This window comes from Lactuca virosa, chromosome 1, assembly GCF_052849685.1.
Source record: "Lactuca virosa cultivar CGN04683 chromosome 1, Lactuca_virosa_CGN04683_v6, whole genome shotgun sequence".
In the NCBI taxonomy this organism is placed as follows: Eukaryota; Viridiplantae; Streptophyta; class Magnoliopsida; order Asterales; family Asteraceae; genus Lactuca; species Lactuca virosa.
In genome coordinates, this window is record NC_136426.1 from 304,286,169 (window position 1) to 304,297,166 (window position 10,998).

Consider the following 10,998-nt stretch of genomic DNA (forward strand, 5'->3'; position numbering starts at 1 on the left):
GACTTCTGGCTCGGAGTCATAATCCTCTGGAAAATGTTCTGCAAAATCATCGTCTAAGGGAATTTCATGATTCTCTTATGGCTCTGGATCTTGCCCTTGATCGGGAAGCTACGGGTCTCAGGGTAGATGAAATCCAGCCATTGATATCTAAGCGAGAATAGGGATAAGAGATATAGAATATAATTAGTAATGATAGATTAGAAATACAATTTTCTACGAGAGAAAATTACAGTTAACAAGTAATGTATTCTGTATGACTTGTTTTAGGTATTACTATAACTACAAAGTGTATACTAATTATATATAACTTTAGTATAATCGACCTTCGATTAAATGATCTGACTCTAAATCCACAACCAAACAAGGAACAGGAAATGAAGCACATATTCTAAGTCTATATAACTTTAATTGTATATAACTATAATATACCCTTAATATTTATAGTTCTACCCACAATGGTTCTTTTATTTTCACATATTTGTTATTAGTATATAGTGCCTAAAATACTCCTAAAGTATTTTAATCTTTATGTTCTGTTATGAAGTTCTTCTGCATATGTATACTTGGTAAGTTTTAGACATGTCGCAACACTACCATCACTCCCAAACACATGTTGGTCATATCTCAAACCAATATAGTTGATCAGGCTATATTAATCCCAAATATGATTACATAACTGCCCAGGTTTGACTGCAATGTCTAACATCCAAATACTTCTAAGTTCTTATGACTGTGATATTGTACTTGTAGGTATGAGTGTTGGTATACTTCTTGTAAAAATACTTAAATTTTTAAAGAGTATACTTGTAGTCAGAGCTCTTAGCCCCAATGTATTTATAGTTCGTATATATTTTATGGATTGATATACTAAGTTCACTATAAACAATTCTCTAATACCAATCTGTCACACCCCCAAACCAGACAACGGAAACATCCGGGGGTGGATGACTTCATTTGTAGTATCACAACACATGCATCATAGTAATCAAAGTACAAACAACCATTGTATTTAAAAAGTATAAGTATTTACATGTGTTCAATCATTGTATATTGAAATCAAAATAGTTATACAAAAAGAAGAAGACATGACTCAAAATAGCTCCATCTTCTCAAAAGCTCGAGGAGTACCTGTCTACTGATTCCCTAAGAATACATGTAATTTGAAAAGAGAGTATCAACATATAGTTGAGTGAGTGCATAAGTATCTATGTTTGAAAGTATGGTTCTGTTTCTTGAATATGTAAACTGTTCCAGAAAATCCTACATTTTCTACTGTATATGAAAAGTAGTTTTAATCTTATAAAATTGTTTTGTTGTTTAAACCAATGTTTTGTACTTGTATTCCTTTATGTAAAACTTGTAATTGTGAGTGTGCCTGGTTCCACCAGTTGTTATTGTAAACTGTAATGTAATACTGTAAATTGTATCTTGTAAAAATAGTACTTTGAAAATGTACTTATGTTTAGTTAATTATACAATAACGTATTGTTAATATCTTTTTAATGAGTTATTATAGCCATACTGACTAGATGGCCTGACGCAACGCTATGAGTGCGTTAAAACTATTGATAACAATTGTCACTCGTAGGCGTGTATGCCTGACTGTAGCTACCAGTCTGAGTGTGGGGTTGTCAATCCCAATATAGATCTATACACACATTGTTTCGATCCCCGACTGGAGATTCTTGTTATAATGTCAGGACTTTAACTATGTTATTTAGATGAACTAAACAACTTGAATCAAATGACTCATAAAAAGCATATAGACGTTACATGTATAATAGTTGTGAAAACCCAATCATTCTGAAATAAATGATTGATAGTATGTTCTTGAATTAGTATTCTTAACATGTATGTGAAAGATGTATACTCTTGATTAGTTTTGAATCAAACCTTTGTTCTTGTAAAACAATGTACTTTAGTATACTTCAATCGTGAATTAATGTCCTATGAATCATAAATTATACCTATTATAATTTATATGTACTTTCTGAATTGATACTAACTGTTCATGAATGCAATCCCTTGCTCAACATGTTACAAAGGGTATTTAAACTGAATGAAACAACTTTTATATTTATATACATATATATATATATATATATATATATATATATATATATATATATATATATATATATATATATATATATATATATATATATATATATATATATATTTAAGCGACATTCGTACAAATAACCGATACAATAGGCCCACATCCAAACAAGGAAAAGGAACCAAAGTGGGTTATCAGTCCTAAGTCTTTTAAACCATATATATATATATATATATATATATATATACATATATATATATATATATATATATATATATATATATATATATATGATTTCTGGGGAAAATTATAAGTTTATGAAATCACTTAAAAGAAGTTTAATATTTTGAAATACTTTTGGTGACTTGATGGCATTTTAACACAATCTCTCAAACCATTTTATTTGATGATAACTGAAATCCATTTTGATAAGATATTTTGAAACCATTTGTTTATAACACAAATTCTTTGTGTTGGACTTGTATCCCCCCCCCCCCCCATTAAAACATTAAAAACTATGAAAATACGGGGGTATGAACTCACATTTTGGAGGGTGATTCAAATGAAAGATCGATATAGGATGCTAAGAATGCCAATTAATGTCTTGAACACAAACAGATCCTATTAATCAGATAATGACACATATATGTGTATAGTTAGTGTATATAACAACTAATCATGTAAGGTAAACAACCTTAGGTGCTAGAAAACACTTCAAATGAAGTGTTACAATGACATGTGATTGAAAGAAAGGAGTTCACTGCCACACTATAAGTGTTTACGGTCATAGAGGTGTTTACGACCACACACATGAAGTGCTTACGGCTACCTCAAGGTCTTATGAAGGGTTTACGGCCACCTCAAGGTCTTATGAAGGGTTCACGACCATGGATGAAGGGTTCACGGGTGTGAACTCTTGAAGATCACACATTTGGTTGTTTGTTTCTTAGTTGGAATCAAGTGTTTCTAATGTATAACAAGATGATAGAAGAGTTACTCACGTTTTGGAAGTCTTTAGGTAGTTTACGGCCCAAGAAGAAGTGTGTGTTCTTGGTGTTGTTGGTGTAAAGGATGATGATTTGAAGATCTAAACCAAAAGTGTTGAATTCATGGATGAAATCAAAGAGTTTCTTGTGAATAAGAAGGATATCAAGTGAATATGGAAGAATCACTTACGATTTTGAAGAGAGAGAGGAGTGTTCTTGATGATAATTGAGAGAGTTTTGAGAGTTCTTGACTTTAATATGTGAGAAATGAAGGAATAATGAAGGAACACCATACTTATGATGAGGAGTTCACGGCTAACATGGGTTCATAGCCGTGAACCCTAGTTTGCGGCCATGAACTCTTTGTGAAGGTGATTCCGGCTCAATTGAAACTAAATTATTTCTAGTTAATACTTCCTAACACACAGTCCTTGAGTGTACTAGGCTTAGAAATCTCAAACAGACCTTTAACAAAGCTAAAAGTTAACAGAAACAAGTCTGACTTTTGATTGAATTGATTGACTTTACAAGATAGAAAATAACGGGATGTTACATATTGGCTAGATGTATTAGTCTAAGTGGAATGACTACATAAGCTCTCCTAGATAGATTTCAAGTACATGCTGCAAAACTTATTATGCCATAAAAACTACCGGATTACCTTTCATATCTCATGGCTTTTCACTAGAACTTGGGAAGCCACAAATATACTATAACATATGTTATCTTAATTAAACATTTGAGCTCGAATTGGATCATCCCACATAACACTAGCAAATTAAGTTTAAACTATTACTAGATTCAATTTTTAGATTATTATTTTAAATCTATTTCTAAATTTTTAAAATTTTAAATTTTAAAATTTTCTAGCAATTTACTTTTTCGACCCCCTACCCCACACTTATTACATACAATGCCCTCGTTGTATGCATAAAATAATTTAAAAACAAGAAAAAGGGAGAAAAAGGAACAGACTCCCCTGGGGTAGTAGTGGCGAGATCAATTCTGAACGCGTGTGGAAAAGTTGAACATCTTGATCATGCGACTGGAACTTGGATGTTCTAAGAAATGTAAATGTGCCATCAAAATGTGAATCAAAAACTTGAATCTTCAAGAAATGTGGTGTACAAGGTCTTCAAAGCATAGTATCCTAATATAGGAAAGCATACGCCACATTGTAAAATTGGAAGAGAAAAATGATAATGACAATTGTGCTTACCACGAGGTGGTAATTGAAGTCACATCGTGTTGTCAATGTATCGCAAAATCTGACTCGTGATGGATTCGAAGTCACGACGTGGAAAGAAGGACCACGTCGTGAAAAATGGTATTCACAAAATGCAGTTTTGCATTTAGTCTTCAATGCAACTGAAATTCTACTAAATGTCTAAATATATTAAGACCCTTCTAAGAATATTATTTTCTTGAATCTCCCCTCATTGCTAGTTCTCACGAAATTAACCCCACACTTATTAAAAATTGTGCGCTTCGACTCTTATGACGCGACATTACTCTAACGCTCCTATCTCTATTCTCTCATTTTTCCGCTCACGATATCTTACCAAATCTGCAACATAGAAAATAAATAGTTGAAAGAAGAAAAAAATCAATCCCATAGTTTGGTTACGAGTTCAAAACAAACCAAATAAAAACATAAAAACCAAATAAAAACATAAAAACCAAAACAAAACATACTAAAACAAAATAAAAACTTAATAAATGATAGAATTAATAATCATCATCATCATCTCGAGCTCCACTTGTCCCAACTCCATCTCCTTTCCTTATCAACAACACCTCCCAAGTTGGAATGTATGGGTAATGAGAAGGCATTGTCGGAGGTCGCTCCACATTAAGATTCGTAAATAATACATAAATAGCTTGATTGTGTTAATTGACACCCCCATCGAGATTGTCCAAATAATTACCGACCCGACTTTGAAATGGGTCGGTTGGTACCCCACCCTCAAATGGTTGAGGTGGTTGTTGTGGTTTTGCTACTTTCCTCGCAAGCTCTACCATTTCGCATTCCCCTTTGTCTTGGTTGTTCCTGTTATTGACGAATGGGTTGCTCAACATCTTCCAGGGGTAGTACAAATACCCCACTCGTCTTGACCACCACTCGCATAACACTCAAGAATTGAGTCGTCAAATCATTATCCTTGAAACGTGTAAGATTTCGAATAAATTTGGGACTCAAAATCCCATAAGTCGGAGCTAGGCATGTAACCAAATGTCCACCCGTAATGGAACTACCAGGTCGAGAACTTGCCGCCTTCTTCCCCAAAAATCTTGCAAGCATGTAAGGTAAGTCACAGAAAACTCCGAGCATAATGATGCTCTAAAGATAAAACAAATTTTGTGTAGGGACCTTATCGTCATGATGTTTACGGTTATTGGAGAAAGTGATCAAACGATGCAAGAACCGGTAAATAGGAGACCGAATTTTTCCTTCACAAGCTTTACACGAATTATACTCGTGATTTGAAATGCTTCTCCAGAAGTTTACGTCAAGCAATCCCAAGGTAAAGTCCCAAACAAAACCTTCTAGGAATAAAATAAAATGGGGTGATTGAGTTTCTTCTTCAGTATATAACCCCATTCTCCATCCAAAGTCACGAAGGCTAGATTCACGATAAAAACCTCCCAATCGGAATGCAAGAGCCTAGTTGTACGTTGGGTCGTTAGTCCGTTCTTAAAATTTACAGAGGCAAATAATTCAACGGACTATTCCCGATAAATGGGTTCTTGAATAGAAAACAAATTTTGCCACCAGTTGCATGGAAATGTAAAACCCTCTCCAACAAATAATTTCATCCAATGTCTCTCCACATCCGCAACCATAACAAACCCACCCAACATGCCCAATCGACCAATAGAGCAATTGCAAATTCTCAATTATACAACCATCCTAGCCGGTATGCATAACTGTTGAGCATTGCTTGCGAAATATTTTGCGCAAATCGATAAAGTGGATGAATACTTATACATCGATGTGTTCATGCTCCTGTGGAATCGCACGCATAGGCCCCGTAGTACCTGAAAAGTAATGAACATCAAGAAAAAACAACAAACCACCAAGCAATTAAGCCGTTAACCAAAAATAGAAAACTATGTGCCCAGTTTTCACGTCGTGGTCTTGAAGACAACGTCGTGAAATTAGTTCGTAACGTGAATTGCTATCGGTTATTCTTTGGTCAAAACGAACTGAAATTAACGCTTGGGGTTTGTGTATTCTGCTATTCTAAGGCTTCTTAACACACATGCAACCAAAATTTACTAACAAATCAACTCAATTTTGACATTGAAACTCAAAGACCAAACCCTAAGTCAAAATGCCTAAATCTAGAAGAAATTTAACTGGTCCCCCTCCCCCCGCATGAACTTTTACTTCACGTCGTGAAGATGTAACTTCACGTCGTGATTTTTAAAACCCCTGTATAATTATCAGGAATAAATTCGTGATCACGTCGTGGTTTATAAGAGTACGTTGTGACATCGAGGATTTTTTTTGTTTACTTAAAAATTCATTTTTCTTCTAAATATTTCACCACTCTATCAATTTCAAACCCCACACTTGATTTTTACGATTTACTAAATATCAAGATGACTATGATGATTATTTATCCAAAAACTCAACTAGAAATGTAAAAATTAAAAATATTTAAAAACGAAAAAAACGCAAACCAAGCTCGGGTTGCCTCCCGAGAAGCGCTTCTTTTTAATAGGAGTCATGAACCATACTCCGTGCCACCCTACTTGAATGGTTCAGAGTTTCAATCACCAACTGCATGTTTTGTTCCCTCCATCTTCTCTTGTATGCTTGCACTCTCCTTAAGTAGTCCTTCTTTGAGTTTTCTTTTTTTAATTTGGAATCACCTTCTTTGAGCATTCGTTTAACTCCTTTATTTACAACAAGTAACGAACCATATTTCTCTTTTCTTTGTAGCTCCTTGGCTTCAACATTCTTATTGTCAAAAGTTGATTATCTCAAAACTTAGGTAACTTGTTCTGCCTCATCACTTGACACCAAACTTTCTTCACTCTCCTTACTGACCAAAGAACGTGGAGTTTTGTAAGCAAAAACTTCAGAAACCATTGGAATAGATTGTCTATGCTTCGTACACTTGACTTCTTTAATAGCTTGAATCTCTTCTTCCATTAATTTCTCTAATTCCTCAAGCTCGTTCTCGTCATCAATATTGAACACTTCATTTTGAGCATATTCTTCTTTGAATCCATCTTCCACTCCAAAAGTCATTTCTTCATCTCTCACTCGCAATATGAGTTGTGACTTGCATATATCTACCAAGGCTCAAGCAATATTGAGCAAAGGACGTCTAAGGATAATTGAGACATTTTTATCTTTATTCATATCAAGTACTAAAAAATTAATTGGAAAAATAAATTTTCCAATTTTCAATAAAAGATCCTCAAGTATGCCTCGTGGATGTGTCACTGAACGATTAGCCATGTGAATCGTCATTCTAGCAGACTTCAAATCTAGAAGATTGAGTTTCTGATAGAACCAGTAAGGCATCAAATTTATGCTTTTTCCAAAATCGGCTAAAGCGTAAGTCTTCATCTTATTCCCAAATTCACATGGAAGTCTAAGGCGTCCAGGATCTCCTATCTTCTTCGGTATTACCCCCATTATCACCTTAGAACTCTGCTTACTAAGGACCACCTTGGAAGTCTTCTCCAGTTGTTGGCGAGTGTCGAGTAAGTCTTGAAGAAACTTTGCATATTCTGGTACTTGTGCCAAGGATTCAATAAAAGGAGTATTAATGGGAATACCCTTAACTTGCTTCATAAATTTCAGATGTTCTTGCTCTAGTGGGTGAACTCTTGCTCTAGAAGGAAACAGTAGCGGATGGCAAAAAACTTGAGTGCAAGAATGATTTTTCTTATCAGGTTGTGTCCACGTCGTGGAGATTGAATCTCCATGTCGTGATGTCGAGGATTCAGCAGAAATTTTGTCTTTAATTTTCGACTTCTTTTGTTGTGGTTTAGGCTGAATTGGCTCTTCTTCTAGGGCTTCTAGGAACTCAGGAATAGTATCTTCTTCAGTGTTGAGGCTTTTTATCGGGAATTTGTGGAGATAAAGTTTCATTAACCAATGTAGTTAATTGACCAAGTTGAGCTTCAATATTTTGGATCGATGCTTGATGATTTTTAATTAATGCTGTTGGATTAGTGTCTAAGCCCATAACTATTTTGGTATGTACTTGACCCGATTCCGAGCATGGTCCTTTTGGGTTGCCTTCACCAAAGCAACTTGATAGGATGATTTATGGAAAAAGAGAATAATTATGATTTATTAATATATTATATGACTAATATATTAAGAGAGAAATCATATTATTTAATTAATAATAGTCAAGAATTAATCAGAATTAATTTTGTGGCTAAAATAAATTTATTAAATAAAGGGGACTAGAACTGTCAATTGTGTGATAGTTGGATATTGGGCTAATGGACTCCATAGAGGATAGAGTGGACGAAATCTATGGGGAAACCCATTAGAATTCGTCCAAGGCCTCTAAAGGAGGAGTCCATGGGTTGCTTAGGGCCTAAGCAGTCAGATTAGGGTTTCCTAGTTCAAAACCCTAATAGCCTCACATATTTAAAGACCCCTAGGGGCACAAAAAACATTGTTAAGCTTTCCTTAGGGTCCTTGGACGTTTTTTGGTGCCTCATTCTCTTCTCCTAAGTCATCCTCTTTCTCTTGGTGTTTGTGAGCCATTAGAGGTGTGACATTTGTGACACTAAACTTTCAGAAGCCAATTACAAGAAGGAAAAGATTGTTATTACTACATAACAATCAAATGTAAGATCTAAACTCTATTCTTATGTTAATATCGATTATCACATGCTAGATCGAGGATTTATGGCTTTGGATGATTACTGCATGTTCATTAGACAAACTAGATCTAAAGATTTAGGGTTTGCATGTACACTATAGGAATGTTGTAGTGCTCAAAACCTATCAGTGGTATCAGAGACTAGACTATTTGTTTGATGTATTTGATGCTTATTTGTTCATTGCTTGCTTGAAAATCGAAGTTTTTTTGGTTTCTGACTGGCAGACTCGCCGAGTCCATGAATGGACTCGACGAGTAGGTCCTACTCGACGAGTTCCATTGTGGACTCGATGAGTCCAGGGCTCTGGTGGTGGGATTTTCGAATTTTCTGCCAGATTTTGTTGAGGATAATTGCCAAAACTTGTTTTTCTTGCCAAAATCCGAATTTTTAAGTTTGGAATGGTTATCCTCATCAAAATTGATGAATATGGTTAAATATGGATAATATAGAATTATTATTAGTCAAATATTTGACCTAGTAAGTTTGAAAAGTTTCAATTTACACCCCTTAGGTTTTATAGTTTAAATTTGAACTTTAAAAGTTTTAGTTTTGAAATGTTTCAAAACTTGCCCTCAAGTTTTGGAATTTGAATATTTTGATTAAAAGTTTAATTTTGAAATATTAAATTCTAAAACCCTAGTTTTTGAAAAGTTCAAATTACACCCTTATGGTTTTATTAAGTTAATTAAAAGTATAATTAAGAGAGTTAATAAATCTATAATGATATGGTTTATATTTAATTAAATTAAAAGTGTAATTTATAAAATTAAACCACCTAGTATTTTAAAAGTGTAAAATACACCCTTATACTATATATAACATTAAAAGTCTAATATTATATATATGTATAACTTAAACTGCTAGTCTTACCGTTAGTATGCCTCATTCACGAAGCCAATCTATAAGGGGGGGGTATAAGGTTATGGCCTATAAAATGGTCGTTTAATGGGTGTCCACTCTCACCCACCGCTTCCTTAATTGGTGGAGGGTCGTTAGCCGAACGGGTAGGATAGGGCAAACCCTCTCCTCATTAAAAGTATAATGAATAAAGTAACTAAATGTTTTTACAAAATTCCCAATCTTAGTTACTTTAGGAAAAAGTGAAATCGATGCAATTCCATGGAATTACACTTTGTACCCTTGTCGAGACAATTGGTGGAGCATGTGTGGTTAACCGGTACACTAAGTTGGGTTTGGCATTTGTAGCGAAGGGTGACTTGATGTTTGTCGTAGATCGATGGAGCATGTATGGTTAACCGCCATGTCGATTAGGTGACTGTAACATTGAGGGCACCACGTACATTCGCATGGTTATTCACACCTTATTTGTGATCCTCGGCATCCCAGTCACAAATGAAGGGCATAATCGAGATTGAACATGACATTGAAAAGTTCAATGAATCTCAAAAGATCTAGGAGTTTCAATTCATTTAAAACTTAACATTCCTTTCGTGTTTCATGGTGGAAATTGGTAAATCATCATTTACCTACCTTCAAATGTTCTGCGAGTTGGATTACGGCATCCCTCTTCCAATTTGTAGGATATTGTGTTGGGTCCTAGCCTTAATATCTCATTTGGGTGTTTTATTAAGGTCTCAATCAACTAAACTTGAATTTTCTCCCGTTTCATAGATGTCAAAGTCTGAAAACTATGGTCTTCCTAAATCCGTTGGAAAAGGTTTTCCATGTGAAGATGATGTTCCATGATTGTATTGTGGAAATGGAAATCATGCTTCATTTCCTCCTCCAATAATCCTCCCTGACCCACGTGTTTGAAGACTTGAAAGGTTCAAGGTGACTCAAGCCCTATTAGCAAAAGACACGAAAATGGAAAGTCTATATGTGCTCATGTCTTGGATAAAAGGTTACATATTGATAGATTGGGATTGTTGGGCGTCGATGTTAAAAGGAAGTTGGCTGTTGACTTGGTTCTTCAGTCACTTCCCGAATCATATGGTAAGGTTGTTAGAGAGTGTTATTTACTTATTGCTGGTGAATCAGAAATGATTTGGCGCACTGGTCAACAAATTTGTCTGGTAAATCAATATCCCAACCCTCTATGGACAATGGTAACACTGGAAGTCCAGA